Below are 14,916 nucleotides of genomic sequence, written 5' to 3'. Positions count from 1 at the left end.
GACATTTATAATTATTTTCTTTGCATTGCAGCGTAACTAATAAAAAATTCAAGGAAACTAAAGTAGTTTTAACTATGTAAGTTGTACCTAACTGTAATTATAGTTTGTGGTAATAGGCGTACAGCTAGCAACTCTACGATGTTTTTGAAGAACAAGGCTTACCCTATTCATCTTCTTCCTCGCGTTATGCCGGCATTTTGCCACGGCTCATGAGCTGGGGTTTGAACCCGCGAACTCCGGATTAAAAGTCGCACGCTCTTACCGCTAGGACACCTCTTCAAGGCTAACCCTATTGACTTAACTGAACTAGGGCGGATCTTGCAATGGATGCATATAGCAGGTTTTTAAAGGTACTCCTAACATGATTTGAAAATTTTACCTGATACGTGAGAATAAGTGATCTGATTTAGATTCATTTTTAGCCCGATCATGCGCTGTTTGCATTTATACTTTGAGGGCCTGCTTACACCAATGTGTAGTACTTGTTTACAAGAGTCAATACTCGTGTTTAGTACTAGTTCATATTACATTTGCCATTGCCACTAAACGCAAGTAGCAAATTACTACTACTAACTAGATTAGTTTTTGGTAACTTGCTAACTATCAACGTGTAAACAGGCCCTGGAAGAGGTGTGTGCTGTGCCGTGCACCATGCGACGTACGGGAAGTATGTACGGGGAATCTTCGAAATACAATCCCCGACACTCGTGCGCAGAGTCTAGCATTGACGGTCGGTCCACGTGTCCATGGAGGTACTAATTTTTTTATCTCACCAACATAAGATAATAAATAGCAAACAAAAATGACGCTATGATAATTTCTCTGCACTATTTTAACCGATAAGGAGAAGGTTCTCAATAACTATAAGTATGTCGGCATCTTTTGTATGTATGTTTTTCGAAGAAAGCTGGACAGATTCAGAAAATTGGTAATTTTGCTTGCTTCACAAATTGTTCCAATAACATGTAGTCAAGATCTGATGGTGGGATCTTGAAGATATATATCGAGGGAACTCTAGACTTTATACTACGTCGCGAGCATTTGTTTTCAGGAGCGACCTTTTGTAAAGTGGACAAAATGAAAAACTTATAATTTTCTTAATTTTCCACAAGCGCGTACTGGCAAAATCCTAGAACGATTATCACAACAAAGTAATTGCAAATAAAGATATTAATTTAAATAACAATCGGGCCGTCAAACTGCGCGCGGAACCGAACGGACAATGCAGTCTGCGTCAACGCAAAATCACACGCTTGTCGCCTACGAAGACGATTACGTGTATGGCAACAAATATTGTTTGTCACGTTTTTTTAAGTAGGTAGCTTAATAAATATACCTACCTAGTCTAGCCATAAATTCTGCAGGTTAATTATAATATAACAAATATGAATGAAAGTTATTGAATTATAATTGACATATTAGAGAAACTAATTACGATTTTAAAATGCCTAATAATAATTCGATATTTTCATCCATTGCCTTTATAGTGTTAATGCGTGCTTTTTAATAAACGAGCGACTAGTTTTAATGTACAAACAAATTTTATATGTCGCGTAGAGCAAGCCTTGTATTCTAAGATACATTTTTTTATCCAGAGGATACAAATTTGGCTTGCCGAGAGCTAGAAAGTTGCCTCCATTAACTAGGGGAATTAATCCATAGTCAGGTTTGATAGGAGTTTCATCTTTTATATATTCTATAAATAGGCATGAGCTAACGAGCTTTAACTAAATGTCAAATTTTTATCCTTGAATATGCGTGTAAGCTAATAGCCTATGATGTATGTTATGATTATCAATAATAATTCAAACAAGAAGAGTGCCTTTTAATATGCGTTTAATATCCGACATTTGAGTTACTTAATTTCACGTGTAATTTACATACACGTTTTTTAAATTTCTACTGCATATTAAAATTATAACAAGTATAAAGTCAGAGACTATTACAATGCAACAGATGTTACATATACGACGTGGATGTACTTAAATAAATAAAATATAAATATAATATAACGGCAAAATTTTATTGGAGCATTAATTATCGTTGAAGTAGCTATTTTAACCACTTGTGCTAACGCAGCGTACTACGTAGGCGAACAACACGCGATCGCGAAGCGATGCGGCGCGGGGTGAATCATTCCTTTGATACCTATAGTATAGAAGTGTCCTACGTGGGCGATCTCGTTGCGAACGCGAACGCCGCCGTGGGCCCGCCGCGCCGCGCCGCGCTGCGCCGCCGCGCTGCGCCGCTTTGCTTCGCGATCGCAAGTCGTTCGCTTACGTAAGACGCTGCGTAATACTTTGCTATACTTAATAATAAATTGTATCCCATTTTCAGTTACTTCTTTCAGTTGAAAAGGCAACCAAGTTATGTATGAAAAATTTCAGCTCAATCGAAAATCGAGAAGTTGGTCATATTTATAAAAAAGCTATAGCTTCCAAGCTTTGACCCACACTAACAAAGTAACATACATACATAGCTATATACTAACAGGGCAAGTTAAATACAAGCTTGTAATGAAATAAAACTTTGAAAACGGATTATATCGCGTATATTGAATTTATAATACATCCCGACGTTTCGAACCCTTTACAGGCCTCTCGCCGAAAGCAGGAATGTTACCAAGCCTGGGTAGACGCAGCGGCAGTACGGGATGTAAAGACTAGCGCATTAAAAAAGAAGTTTAACTTTGCCTCCAGGTCCTTCAAAAGAGTTATTGCCAGAGCAAAGTCGCTGCACATTGGTAGAATTGGCGAGAAATTAGAGCGCCTCCCTTCGGGAACTCGTGCGTTCTGGTCTCTTGCCAAAGCTATCCAGGGGAATTTCTGCACGCCATCTTTTCCACCTCTGCACACGGAGAATGATTCATTGGCCCACGACGCAAAAGACAAAGCCGATCTTCTGGGCAAACTCTTTGCGTCCAACTCGACTTTGGATGACGGGGGAAACGCGCCGCCGACCATACCGCGGTGCGAGAGCGATATGCCGGATGTCCGGTTCAACCAAAGCTCGGTGCGCAAAGCACTTCGTTCCCTCGACACTCATAAGTCGAGTGGGCCCGATGGAATCCCTCCGATTGTGCTGAAGATGTGTGCTCCCGAGTTGGCACCGGTCTTAACGCGTCTTTTTCGGCTCTCTTACTCTTCCGGCGCAGTCCCGACTTCGTGGAAGTCAGCTTTGGTGCACCCGATCCCTAAAAAAGGCGACCGTTCAAATCCGTCCAACTACAGGCCAATAGCTATAACCTCCCTTTTCTCGAAGATAATGGAGTCCATTATCAACTGCCAGCTCCTTCGGTACCTAGAGGACCACCAGTTGCTTAGTGACCGACAATACGGTTTCCGTAGAGGCCGCTCAGCTGGTGATCTTCTAGTCTACCTGACACATCATTGGGCACAGGCGATCGAGACAAAGGGTGAAGCATTGGCTGTTAGTTTGGATATAGCGAAGGCCTTCGATCGCGTCTGGCACAAAGCACTTCTTTCGAAGCTACCGTCTTATGGGCTTCCCGAGAGATTATGTGTATGGGTCAGTAGCTTTCTAGCAGACAGAAGCATAAAGGTCGTAGTTGACGGTGAATGCTCAGACTCCATGTCTGTGAATGCTGGTGTCCCCCAAGGCTGTGTGCTATCACCCACGCTATTCCTTCTGCATATCAATGACATGCTGCAAATCAGCGGAATTCATTGTTATGCTGATGATAGTACGGGTGATGCCTCTTACACCGGCCGCACCAATATCTCTCGGGAAAACGTCATCGAGAGCCGGAACAAACTTGTGTCTGAAATTGAGACTTCCCTAAAAGAAATCTCTGAATGGGGTCGACTAAACTTAGTCCGTTTTAACCCTGCCAAGACACAGGTTTGCGCGTTTACCGCAAAAAAGTTAGAGTTTGTCGTGTCACCTCGTTTTGAGAGCACTCCCCTGACTGCCGCAGCCAGCATCGGAATCCTCGGCGTCGACATTTCGAGTGAAGTCCAGTTCCGCGGCCATTTAGAGGGTAAGGCCAAATTAGCCTCAAAAAAGCTTGGTGTACTCAACAGATCGAGACAGTATTTCACGCCGGCCCACCGCCTACAGCTGTACAAAGCGCAGGTTCGCCCGCACATGGAATACTGCTCTCATCTATGGGCAGGGGCACCCCAATACCAGCTTCTCCCTCTGGACCGCATCCAACGAAGAGCGACTCGAATTGTCGACTGCCAGCGTATTTCGGAACGGCTTGACTCCTTGGCGCTGCGCAGAGATGTGGCCTCGCTCTGCATTTTCTATCGCGTGTATAACGGGGAGTGCTCCGAGGAATTGTTCGGATTAATCCCTGCCGCTTCTTTTCGCCATCGCCCTACGCGACAACATTACCATCCTTACCACTTAGATGGTTGGCAGTCCTCAACTGTGCGTTTCTCTAGAAACTTCCTGCCTCGCACAGCTAAACTGTGGAATGAACTGTCGCCTGCGGTATTTCCGGACCGATATGACCTTCAAACCTTCAAGAAAAGAGCGTACTCCCATCTTAAAGGCCGGCAACGCACTTACAACCCCTCTGGTGTTGCGGGTGTCCATGGGCGGCGATAATCGCTTACCATCAGGTGATCCGTCTGCTCGTTTGCCTCCTATTTCATAAAAAAAAAAAAAAAAAAAAAAAAAAACAGCGTTCGTGGTCAACGGGTGACTGAGGAAAAAAAACCACAATGTGCAAAAGTATATACCCACATACAAAAATAATCCGTTTTCATAGTTTAATTTCATGAGTAACTATCGTGAAGACAATATTATAAAGCTTGTAATAATAAGGATAGAAATCTAAAAAATAGTGTTACCTACTTAACATTTTTTTATTTATTTAATAGGGACTAATTTGTTGCAAATTGACTTTAATACCTACTACAATCAAGTACTTACACTGTAATTTTCTTTTTAAGGTAAATAAATACAAAAAATTCAATAAGTGGATTTATTTTTCTTTTTTACCATAGGTATACCAGAATAACGTACAATCGTATTCCAAATACAATATTTGATTAGTTCTCAGACTGTAGAGCATCAGTGTCAGTACACGCACGGGTTACAACTCCATTGTCATTATAAATATCTTCGGTCGATTGTTTGTCTACAACTCGGACGCCATCTAAAGTTTCCTGACTTTTCGCTTTACAATGTTTTTCGCCTTCCACAACAGTGTTGTCATCGTCGGGTTTTAAGTTCTCAATATCGCTTAATTTGCCATCCTGCAAAAAAAATCATTTTTTATTACTTCACTTAAGACAAAATTGGACGACCGCCCCGAAACCGCCTTTCCATACAAACGTTGTCCTCAGTTTCATCTCTGGTTAAATAACAACATTGAAATTATTTTGACGCAATGTGATGTATATCAACCACAACTTTTTATAAAAAATATTATGAGGAGCTTTAAAATTTTGTATGGAATGTGTTTTTCTGACACTTTTTCGCTCCTAACTTATTAATCAAAGAAATCGAAAGAAGAGGTTTACATATTACTTCGTAAAGACGGGCCTTACGACCAAGAATGGTGAGAGCTCAGCGGTATCACTGGTGTCAGTGGCACCGCTGTGCACGAATGCGAGCCACGCGTTATCATTGATGGTCATTTCACATCTTGACTAAGAGGCGTGTCATCTATTAAATAATTACTTACGGTACTAATGGAGTCATCAACCGTTTTGCTGGATCTATAAATGAAATAATGTTTAGTTTAATATACTAACAAGCAGGGTACGACATAAATATAACTCATACGAAAATAAATGAGACATGCTTAGACGTATATTACATTTCTTACAAGTTTACATTCGAATATACCAAAGAGAAAGATCAATAAGATAGAGCGGTAAGTCATAGTAAATTTTATAACCACTGTAAATTCACTGCCATCTATCGACATACTTTAAAACTAAAAATGAAGATTTATAAAAATACGTTAAAATGTATTTAAATGTGGATAAATGATTTTTTTATTTGCATTAATTATTTTTATATGATTTTGACCCATGTCCTTTCACTGGTATGCGTTAAAATTATAAATAACAAACAGACACCGTTAACGCCCTCTATACGAGAGTAGGCCAAAGCTAGTGGCGCCATCTGATCGAGAATCAAATTTTCGTGATTTTCGAGGCACGTTTTTTCCTTAGACTGTATCCATCTATTATGGAGTTATATCTATCTGTTATGTACTGGGAATTAATATTTGGGAGTCAAATAACACAGCGCGCAAGTATATTCGAGACTGATTTATTTACCTTCAGTAGGTAGGCGCGTAAATCTTAACCTACCCTTATTTAATACATCGCATCCTTCCCCCCTTACAGTAAATTACCTTATTAATAGCTACTTAATAGTAATTATGCTAAGTGTCAGTTTGTCTATCCCAAATCTAGCTTTCGTTGCTAGCTGATTACTCGTATAACATACATGTTTGGTTAATAACATATAGGCTATTGAACCCTTATTCTAACTAAATACTTACAACATATGTTTTGCCCGCTATATTACTATTTTACTATAATGTGATAAAAAGTACCTTATTGTTATACTCAGTCGGCGATATCGAGCGATATTAAGTTTACAGATTATGACAACAGTCTTTATTTTTTTAAATAGTATTTACAACTAAACATGCAACTAATGAGCGCCTAACTCACACCAATATTATCACTTAATCTAAGGCGCCTTTAACACTATTGGATAAGGTTTATAATCGACAAGCTTGCCATTATACTAACATTGTATTTTATTTTATTTTTTTACTATGAGATTATTCAAACCCGTATCTTATCGGTGGACGACGAATGCGTTTCGGTCTTTGTATAGGTACATTTGGTTCCGAAGTCGTGTTATTGTCATTGCTTGTGCGGTGTAGTGACTCAGTGGTGGCCGGAATCGCATGAGCCAGCGAGGTAGCCCGGTTCAATTCTTGGGAGTCCGAACATGTGCTAATGACGGGATCGTTAAGCAATTGATTAATATGCCTTTTGTGACTGCGTCCGTCGGCCCCTTCTACCCGGTATGTCAAGGGGCCCAGCCGTTCGATGACGGAACCCGCTGCCCAAAATTGCTTGTTTTGCTGATATACTCGATACATAATTTTTTCTCCTACCTTAAATTCGCGAGTCGGCGGTGCGTCCATACCTATCTGCTTTCGTTGAGCTTCCCGCACTTCTTCTCTCGGGTCTGGCCGCAACAAATCAAAACGACTGCGTATGGTGCGCTTTAACAATAGTTCCGCTGGCGACTTACCGGTTGTAGAATGCGGGGTTATGCGATGAGTTAATAGGTATATTTGCAATGCTTCATGCACGTTCGCATTATCCCGTTCCGCCTTTTGTAGGCATTTTTTAATTAACCCAACTGTATTTTCGGCAGCCCCATTGCTACTTGGCTTATACGGGGAAATGCGGATGTGCTTGATGCCCTCTTTCTTTAGGTATGATTCGAACTGACCACTTGTGAACGGTGGTCCGTTATCAGATACCAACTCATATGGATTTCCGAAACGGGCGAATATTTCGCGTAGTAGGGTAATGGTTTCGTCGGCGCGCGTGCCTCTTATTTTGCTTGCCTCAATCCATTTGGAGTAGGCGTCAATCAGCACAAAATAATACGTACCAGCTGTCGGCGTCAGAAAGTCCACGTGTACTCGATACCACCTCTCCTGCGGCCACTCCCACGGATGCGTGGCTGCCCGTGCTGGTGCCGGGCGCTCCGCTGCGCACGCTGCGCACTCGGCTGTCACCCGCTCCACGTCCGCGCCCAGCCCGGGCCACCATACATAGGCGCGCGCCAGCGCCTTCGTGCGTACCGCGCCGCCGTGCGCTGCATGTAACTCGCGCAGCACGCGTGCGCGCAGAGTCGTAGGTACCACCACCCTGTATTCAAACATTATACAATTTTGCTCGCGACTTAACGCATTGCGGACGCGCCAAAATGGTTTTAAGTTTTCGTCTCCGCAATACTCCCAGCCTTGGCCTAATAAGTTGAATACTTTATGCAAAACCGGATCTTGGCGTGTCGCTTTTGCAATATCGCGATGATTTGTCGATATACCGTCATCTATAAAATTCAGAAATTCGCACGATCCCTTACTTTTTTGTTCGTTTTTTCTGATGTCTAACGGCAGGCGTGACAAATTATCGGCTAAACAATTTTGTTCCGCTTTAACGCAAGATATCTCATAGTCGTACCCGCTTAAAATTACCGCCCACCGCTGCAAGCGCCCCGCTACCATTTGCGGGATACTTTTATGTTGGCTAAAAATATGCGCCAATGGTTTACAGTCCGTAACTAAGGTAAACCGTCTACCAAAAAGGTAGTGATGAAATTTTTGAACGCCAAAAATGATTGCCAGCCCTTCACGACATATTTGCGCGTAATTTCGTTCGGGCGGTGTGAGAGCTCGCGAGGCGTGCGCCACTGGCAGATCACCCCCCTCGCCCTTTTGTACCAGCGCTGCCCCGACCCCGTAAGGAGATGCGTCACAATAAAGCCATAGGGGAGCATCTGGTTTATAATGCATTAACATTGGTTTTGCGGCTAACATTTGTTTCACTTTCGTGAATGCTTCATTGCATTCCCTAGACCAAATAAATTTGTTATGTTTTTTTAATAGCTCGTAAAGCGGGTGTAAAACGGTACTTATATTGGGTATGAATTTCGCGTAATAATTGACCAACCCTAAGAATGCCTTTAAACGCGATACGGTGTCCGGTACCGGGGCTGCCTGAACGGCATCTATTTTGCTCGTCTGTGTGCTCAGGCCCTTTGCGTCGATAACGTAACCTAGATAAGACACAGATTTTTGAAAAAAAATGCATTTATTTTGTGCTATTCTTAATCCTGCCTTAGACAATATTTTGAATACCGATATCAAGCGTTTATAATGGTCATCGTCATTAACTCCCGTGACTAAAATATCATCGCAATACACTGCAATAAGGTTCATATTCTTGAATAGACTATCAAGGACGCGCTGAAATTTACTCATGGCACACTTAATACCGAATGGTAATCTATTGTAACAAAAGCTACCCTTATGCGTCACAATTACGCACAGCTGTTTTGATTCTTCTGTAAGCGGTAATTGCTGATAAGCATGACTCAAATCTATTTTGCTGAACAGTTGCCCTCCTTGCAAATTAGAGAATATTTCATCGATACGAGGTATCGGGTATTTGTCATCCTCTAATACCGGGTTTAGTGTTACTTTAAAATCCCCGCACAGTCTCACCTCACCTGATTGTTTGATGACGGGCACGACAGGCGTCCCCCATTCGCTAGTCTCCACCGGCGAGATGACTCCGTCCGCCTGCAGGCGCTCCAGCTCGGCCTCGACGGCGGCGCGCAGCGCGTGCGGCACGGGCCGCGGCTTGCAGAATACGGGCCGCGCATCGCTGGCCACTCTTAGTTGTATGGGCTTACCAGTGAACGTGCCAGTTCCCTGCGCGAACACCTGCGGGAATTCTCGAGCCAGCTGTGTCCCTACACGCTCACGATCCTTAATATTACTATATATCGACTCGGGAGTCTCAGGACTGCATTGTATACCTAACGCCGTCATCCACCGACGTCCGATAATGGGCGGGCTGTCGTCTGTGTCTACTACGACTAAATTTAAATTTGATTTCTTTTTATCGCCATACATAACTTCACACAACATAATGCCCTTCGGTGTGACTTTTTGTCCCGCGTACATTTTTAACTTTGTCTTAGGAGGCAACAATTTAACATTTTTAAACAGCTGATTAAAAAAATTGCTAGACACAGCGCTTATCGCAGAGCCACAGTCCAGCTGCATGCGCACCTTGACTCCGTTGACCGTCACTGTACGCCACCATGGCTGATCACCGCCGGTGTCGTCGTCTATAGAGTACAACGGCACGTCGTACTCGTCGTCGCCGTCCTCCGACCCGACGTCGTCGCTCGTGTCCGTAGACTCCGTGCACGCGTTGACGCTATAATGTTTCCGGTTTTTACACGCTTTAGCAATATGTCCCTTCTTGCCGCACACATAGCACTCCGTGTTCATGAATGAGCAGCTCCTCGGATGGTGCGTGCCCAAGCACCGGGGACAGCGCGCGCGCGGCGCCGCCGCCGGTTGCCTACGGCGCGGGGGCGCCCGCGCGCCGCCGCCGCCGCCAACGCGCACCGCGTGCACGTCCTCTTCTCGCGTCGACATCGACGCCGATGTCCCGCTTCCAGCACCGCTGCTAGGTCCGCTGGCCTTCGAGTCTCGATCCGCCGCCTCCAGCGACGTCGCTATTTCCACTGCGCGGCTGAATGTTAATTTGTCTTCCGTTAACAGCTTGAAACGTATCGCATCACTTCTCAATCCATATGCCAGCTGATCACGTAGGTTCTCTTCTAAGTACGTGGAACTGGAGAAATTGCATTTCTGCGCAAGCTGCCTGAGTTGCGCCACGTACTCATTAATGGACTGGTCGGCCGTTTGCTTACATGCCCGAAATGTCATACGCTCTGCCAGCTCGGATCGCTTAGGTGATAAATGTTCGCGAACTTTTGACACTATATCGTCGAAACTCACTGTAGCCGGCAACGATGGATAACACAAATCTATTATTAAGTCCAAAGTTTCCGTTCCAACCACCGCAATGAGGTACTGCACCCGATTTTCTGTTTTTACGTTTGTTACCTCAAACCATGCCGTTAACTGACTTATATACGTATTCCACTTTCCCGAGCGTAAATTAAACTCCTTAATGTTAAAAGGTAGTGTTTTCGACATCCTCGTCAGCCAATGTTATGTACTGGGAATTAATATTTGGGAGTCAAATAACACAGCGCGCAAGTATATTCGAGACTGATTTATTTACCTTCAGTAGGTAGGCGCGTAAATCTTAACCTACCCTTATTTAATACATCGCACTATCTTTGAATATCCCTAGTCACTGAATAATAATCAAAATTGGAAATTTGAAAAAACCCAAACTACACGTAAATGTACAAACATTAGTACATTTCTAACAATTAAAACCGCAACCAGCATTGGGAAAGTAGTTTGAACATTAATTTGGAATTTATTGGTCGAGATAGACGTACTTATGTATTCATACATTTTTAATACTTCAAAATTCTAAAAGACAGTTTTTGTTTTTATTCGCACTAATAAATATTTTTGACTTGTAGCTAGATCGATTCGTGACTTTTAAAAGTGTGATATTGAAATGATTTAAGTCGACTACAACTATATCACATCCCTCTCGCGCATGAGAGGAGGCCTGTGGGCCTACCGCGAATCACGTTCGACGTGTTGCCTCTCTGTCGCATTTGTAAATTCGTACGTAAGTGTGACAGGGAGGCAACACATCGAACGTGGTTCGCGGTAGGCCCTCTGTGCCCAGCAGTGGAGTGGATATAGGCTGAAATATTATATTCTCATTATTTATTTTTCTTCTTAAGTTAGGTTCTTTATAACATGAATATAAAAGTAAAATACAAAAACACCTACAATGCAAAAAACATAAAAACATGTAAACACATTATAAAATTATTATTAAGTATATTACATCTACACACACATATATATATATTTTCAATAATTTGAATAGGAACTCACGAATCTAATGAATCCTTTGAAACTGGAAGCTCTTCAACGAGTGCAGAGTCAGCAATGTTTTCGGCTGAAGAAATACAAGCTAAGTAAAAATAACTATTTTAATCCACCCACTGAGACCACCAAGAGTTATCTTTAGGGTTTCTTTGAACCGTGGTGGAATGTCATCGATCCCAGTGCGCCCTCACGAACGGCAAAGAGGATGTGAATGAAACGCCGGAGTGGGTGTAGTGGGTAGGACCAAGTTCTCCCCCCCCCACCCTCGCCAAGAGAGAGAAAAGGAGCGGCGAGTCCCACACACCGTGCGTAAGTGCATTCCCACTCCGTCAAAAAAAGGGGGTTCTTTGAAATCAATAAGAAAATTTTATCCTCTAGTTACAGGAATTATTTTTATCAAATTTTGAGCTTTTTTAGCGTTCCGTACCCAAAGGGTAAAACCCTATTACTAAGACTCCGCTGTCTGTTTGTCTGTCCGTCTGTCACCAGGCTGTATCTCATGAACCGTGATAGCTAGACAGTTGAAATTTTCACAGATGATGTATTTTTGTTGCCGCTATAATATCAAATATTAAAAACAGAATAAAATAAATATTTAAGTGGTGTTTTAATTCCCTTTACAGCAAACGTGATTTATTTTCGTTTTTTGCGTAATGGTACGGAACCCTTCATGCGCGAGTCCGACTCGCACTTGGCCGGTTTATTCTCACTTTCGCTGGAAAGACGGACATTGAAGTACTGACTATGTAAGGAAATATGAGGATTAACGACCAATTGTTCTTATTTGTTAAAACCAATAACATCAGAAAATTAAAAGCTTTTTATTACGATTTGGTGACTCAAAGACGGACGGAAGTAGTAACGTAATTTAAGTAAATAATTTTAATCTTGGCGGCTTGAAGCGTAAATTAGAAAGCTAAATATAAAGTTTTACAAACAACAACTATTAAAGTCGCGAATCTCTAATTTTTACCGTATTTATTTGGCTCCACACTTTATTTTGACGATGTAAAAATTAAAAACTGTGTAAACCAAATTGCAAAAGGGAAGAAGGGTAGAAACATCACATCTATGCATAATATTAACTACAAGGACGTAAATACATAGTAAAAAATACGACAAGATAAATACTCTTTCAAATAACTCTTGCAGGTTTCGGCAGGAGAGCTGAGGTGAATGATTTAGTTGATTACACAACTACACAGAGTAGGAGAATGAAAGTGACTTAAGCGCACAACCTTGCAGTTGGCGGATAAAAGAAGACGCGTAGAAACCGGAATTGCTAAATTTATACCTTAATTAGTGAATATGTGTGTGTCGTGTGTGTTATAACACAATTAGAGAATATAAAATTAAACTGAATAAACTAATTAAACATAGTTAATTAAACGTTATCGAAGTGTAAATTTAGCAATTCCGGTTTCTACATAATACAGTAATAAATTTGTACTTACCAATGGCAAAAGCAGCGAAAGCCACAACGAAAAGAAGGATTATGGACTTCGTCATGTTAACTTTTTGTAGTTTCTTTTTGTTGTTAACACGAAGTGTAGCAGCAACTGATGTAACGATTTCGGCAAACCACCTGGGAATATATATAGGTGCGCAACTGCGCACACGCTTCCGTTCCGTCGGATCGTCTGTCACGTACCAAAGGGGAACTGAGGAGTATGTAGATACTATAGAAAAAATTATAAGATACTTGACCGAAGCGTAGCGAAGGCATACGGTTTAACTCGGTCATTTTGCTTTTGTATGTCCGGTTGTTCTCCTCTACAGGTCGCAATTCTCAACCGATTCTCGTGATATTTTGTAACCAAATTCTATGATTGAATATAATTTTTTTGTCGATCCGGTTTTTGGAAATTTTTCAAAATGGCGGAAACGTGACAGCTTGCGCCTAAACAAATAGTCGTATACATATAACAGTATTTTCTTTTTGAGATATGTTTATTTTAGGAAACGCCCATTTATATGACGTCTTGTTTCATAATAAAGCCCTTGCTAGACGGTCGCTGACAAGCCCCTCGGACCGCGTGGCCTTGGTCTGGACGGACCGTGTAGACTGTTGTTTCCAACAAAACTTCATACAAACATTACGAAGGTCAGACCAAGGTCAGACGGTCTGAAGGCTTGTCAGTGACCGTCTAGCACACGCTTAAGAAAATCAATTATTAAAAAAGATCTATTTTTACACACTTTTATTTAGCTTCACTGCGTATATACCTTTGTATATATAGTGCTTCAAATCTTGTAACTAAAATTGGAACCACTTCCCGGTATCTGATTCAGTTGAACATATGCTAATATGGAGGTGTTATGCTGATGCAGCCGGTAGGTAGCCAAAGGAACTCCTCGATGGAAAAACACAAACACATCAAGTTTAGGCTCATTAGAAAGGTCTCAAGAAGTACTCGATAGACATGCAAATGAAAAGAAGTACAGTCAGCAATAAAAGTGTGTCACAAAAAAAAAAAATTTGACAGTTACTTGTAATGTATAAAAACTAAAACTATAAACCTACTCGGCATCAAAATAAACTACTTATCTGAAAAAAATAGGTAAATATGATTACGTAAATGTACGAGTAGTTAGTATAGAAGAAAAAGTGAACTGACGATTGTTGTTACATAAGTGTCTAATGACTTTTTTTATAAAATGTAAGTTTGTTTTAAGTTGTTGTTGAGAAGTTATAGTAGTAGCTAAAAAGTAAAAACAAAAAAAAGAAACTTAGTGCGAAAATGGGCACGCATGGATCGCAATTATTGCAACTTACCGCCATGCCATATGTCCCCTTTAACTTTTCATTAAGTTTCGATTTCGATGACGAAATTGATTTAGCGCGTCATATATCACGTTGCTTTTTTATTTACTTACCACATGTTTTTGATATTGTAACAATGGTTAAATTATACACTTAATAAATTCGGAGGTACTTAATTTAATTTATTACTACATATGTAAATAATATAAACACTTGTACTAATTAATATGATACCACTATCAAATATATTTTTTTTTGCAATTGGCCACTTGAGGCCAGTCGCTGTTTAAAGCTCACAGAAAACGAGAAAAGACCGAAAAGTGATCAATCAAGTGGCGCCATGGGTTTGCGCGAAAACAGTCGTGGCGGGGCGCCGATGGTCGGCGCGGATTTAGAGTTTTACAAAATCGACGATTTAAGCTTACCTTTGTATGAAAGTAAATATTAAATCATACGAATCAGATTCAGATACGGATCAGTTCGAATCAGATTTAAATAGGCTATTTGGATGTAACACATTAATGATTTCGATGTTTAATGCATTTGGTCAGGCCTAATAAAAGCC

This window comes from Cydia strobilella, chromosome 3 (assembly GCF_947568885.1).
Source record: "Cydia strobilella chromosome 3, ilCydStro3.1, whole genome shotgun sequence".
NCBI classification, from domain to species: Eukaryota; Metazoa; Arthropoda; class Insecta; order Lepidoptera; family Tortricidae; genus Cydia; species Cydia strobilella.
The sequence above is the reverse complement of the archived record's forward strand: the minus strand, read 5'-3'. Positions refer to the sequence as shown.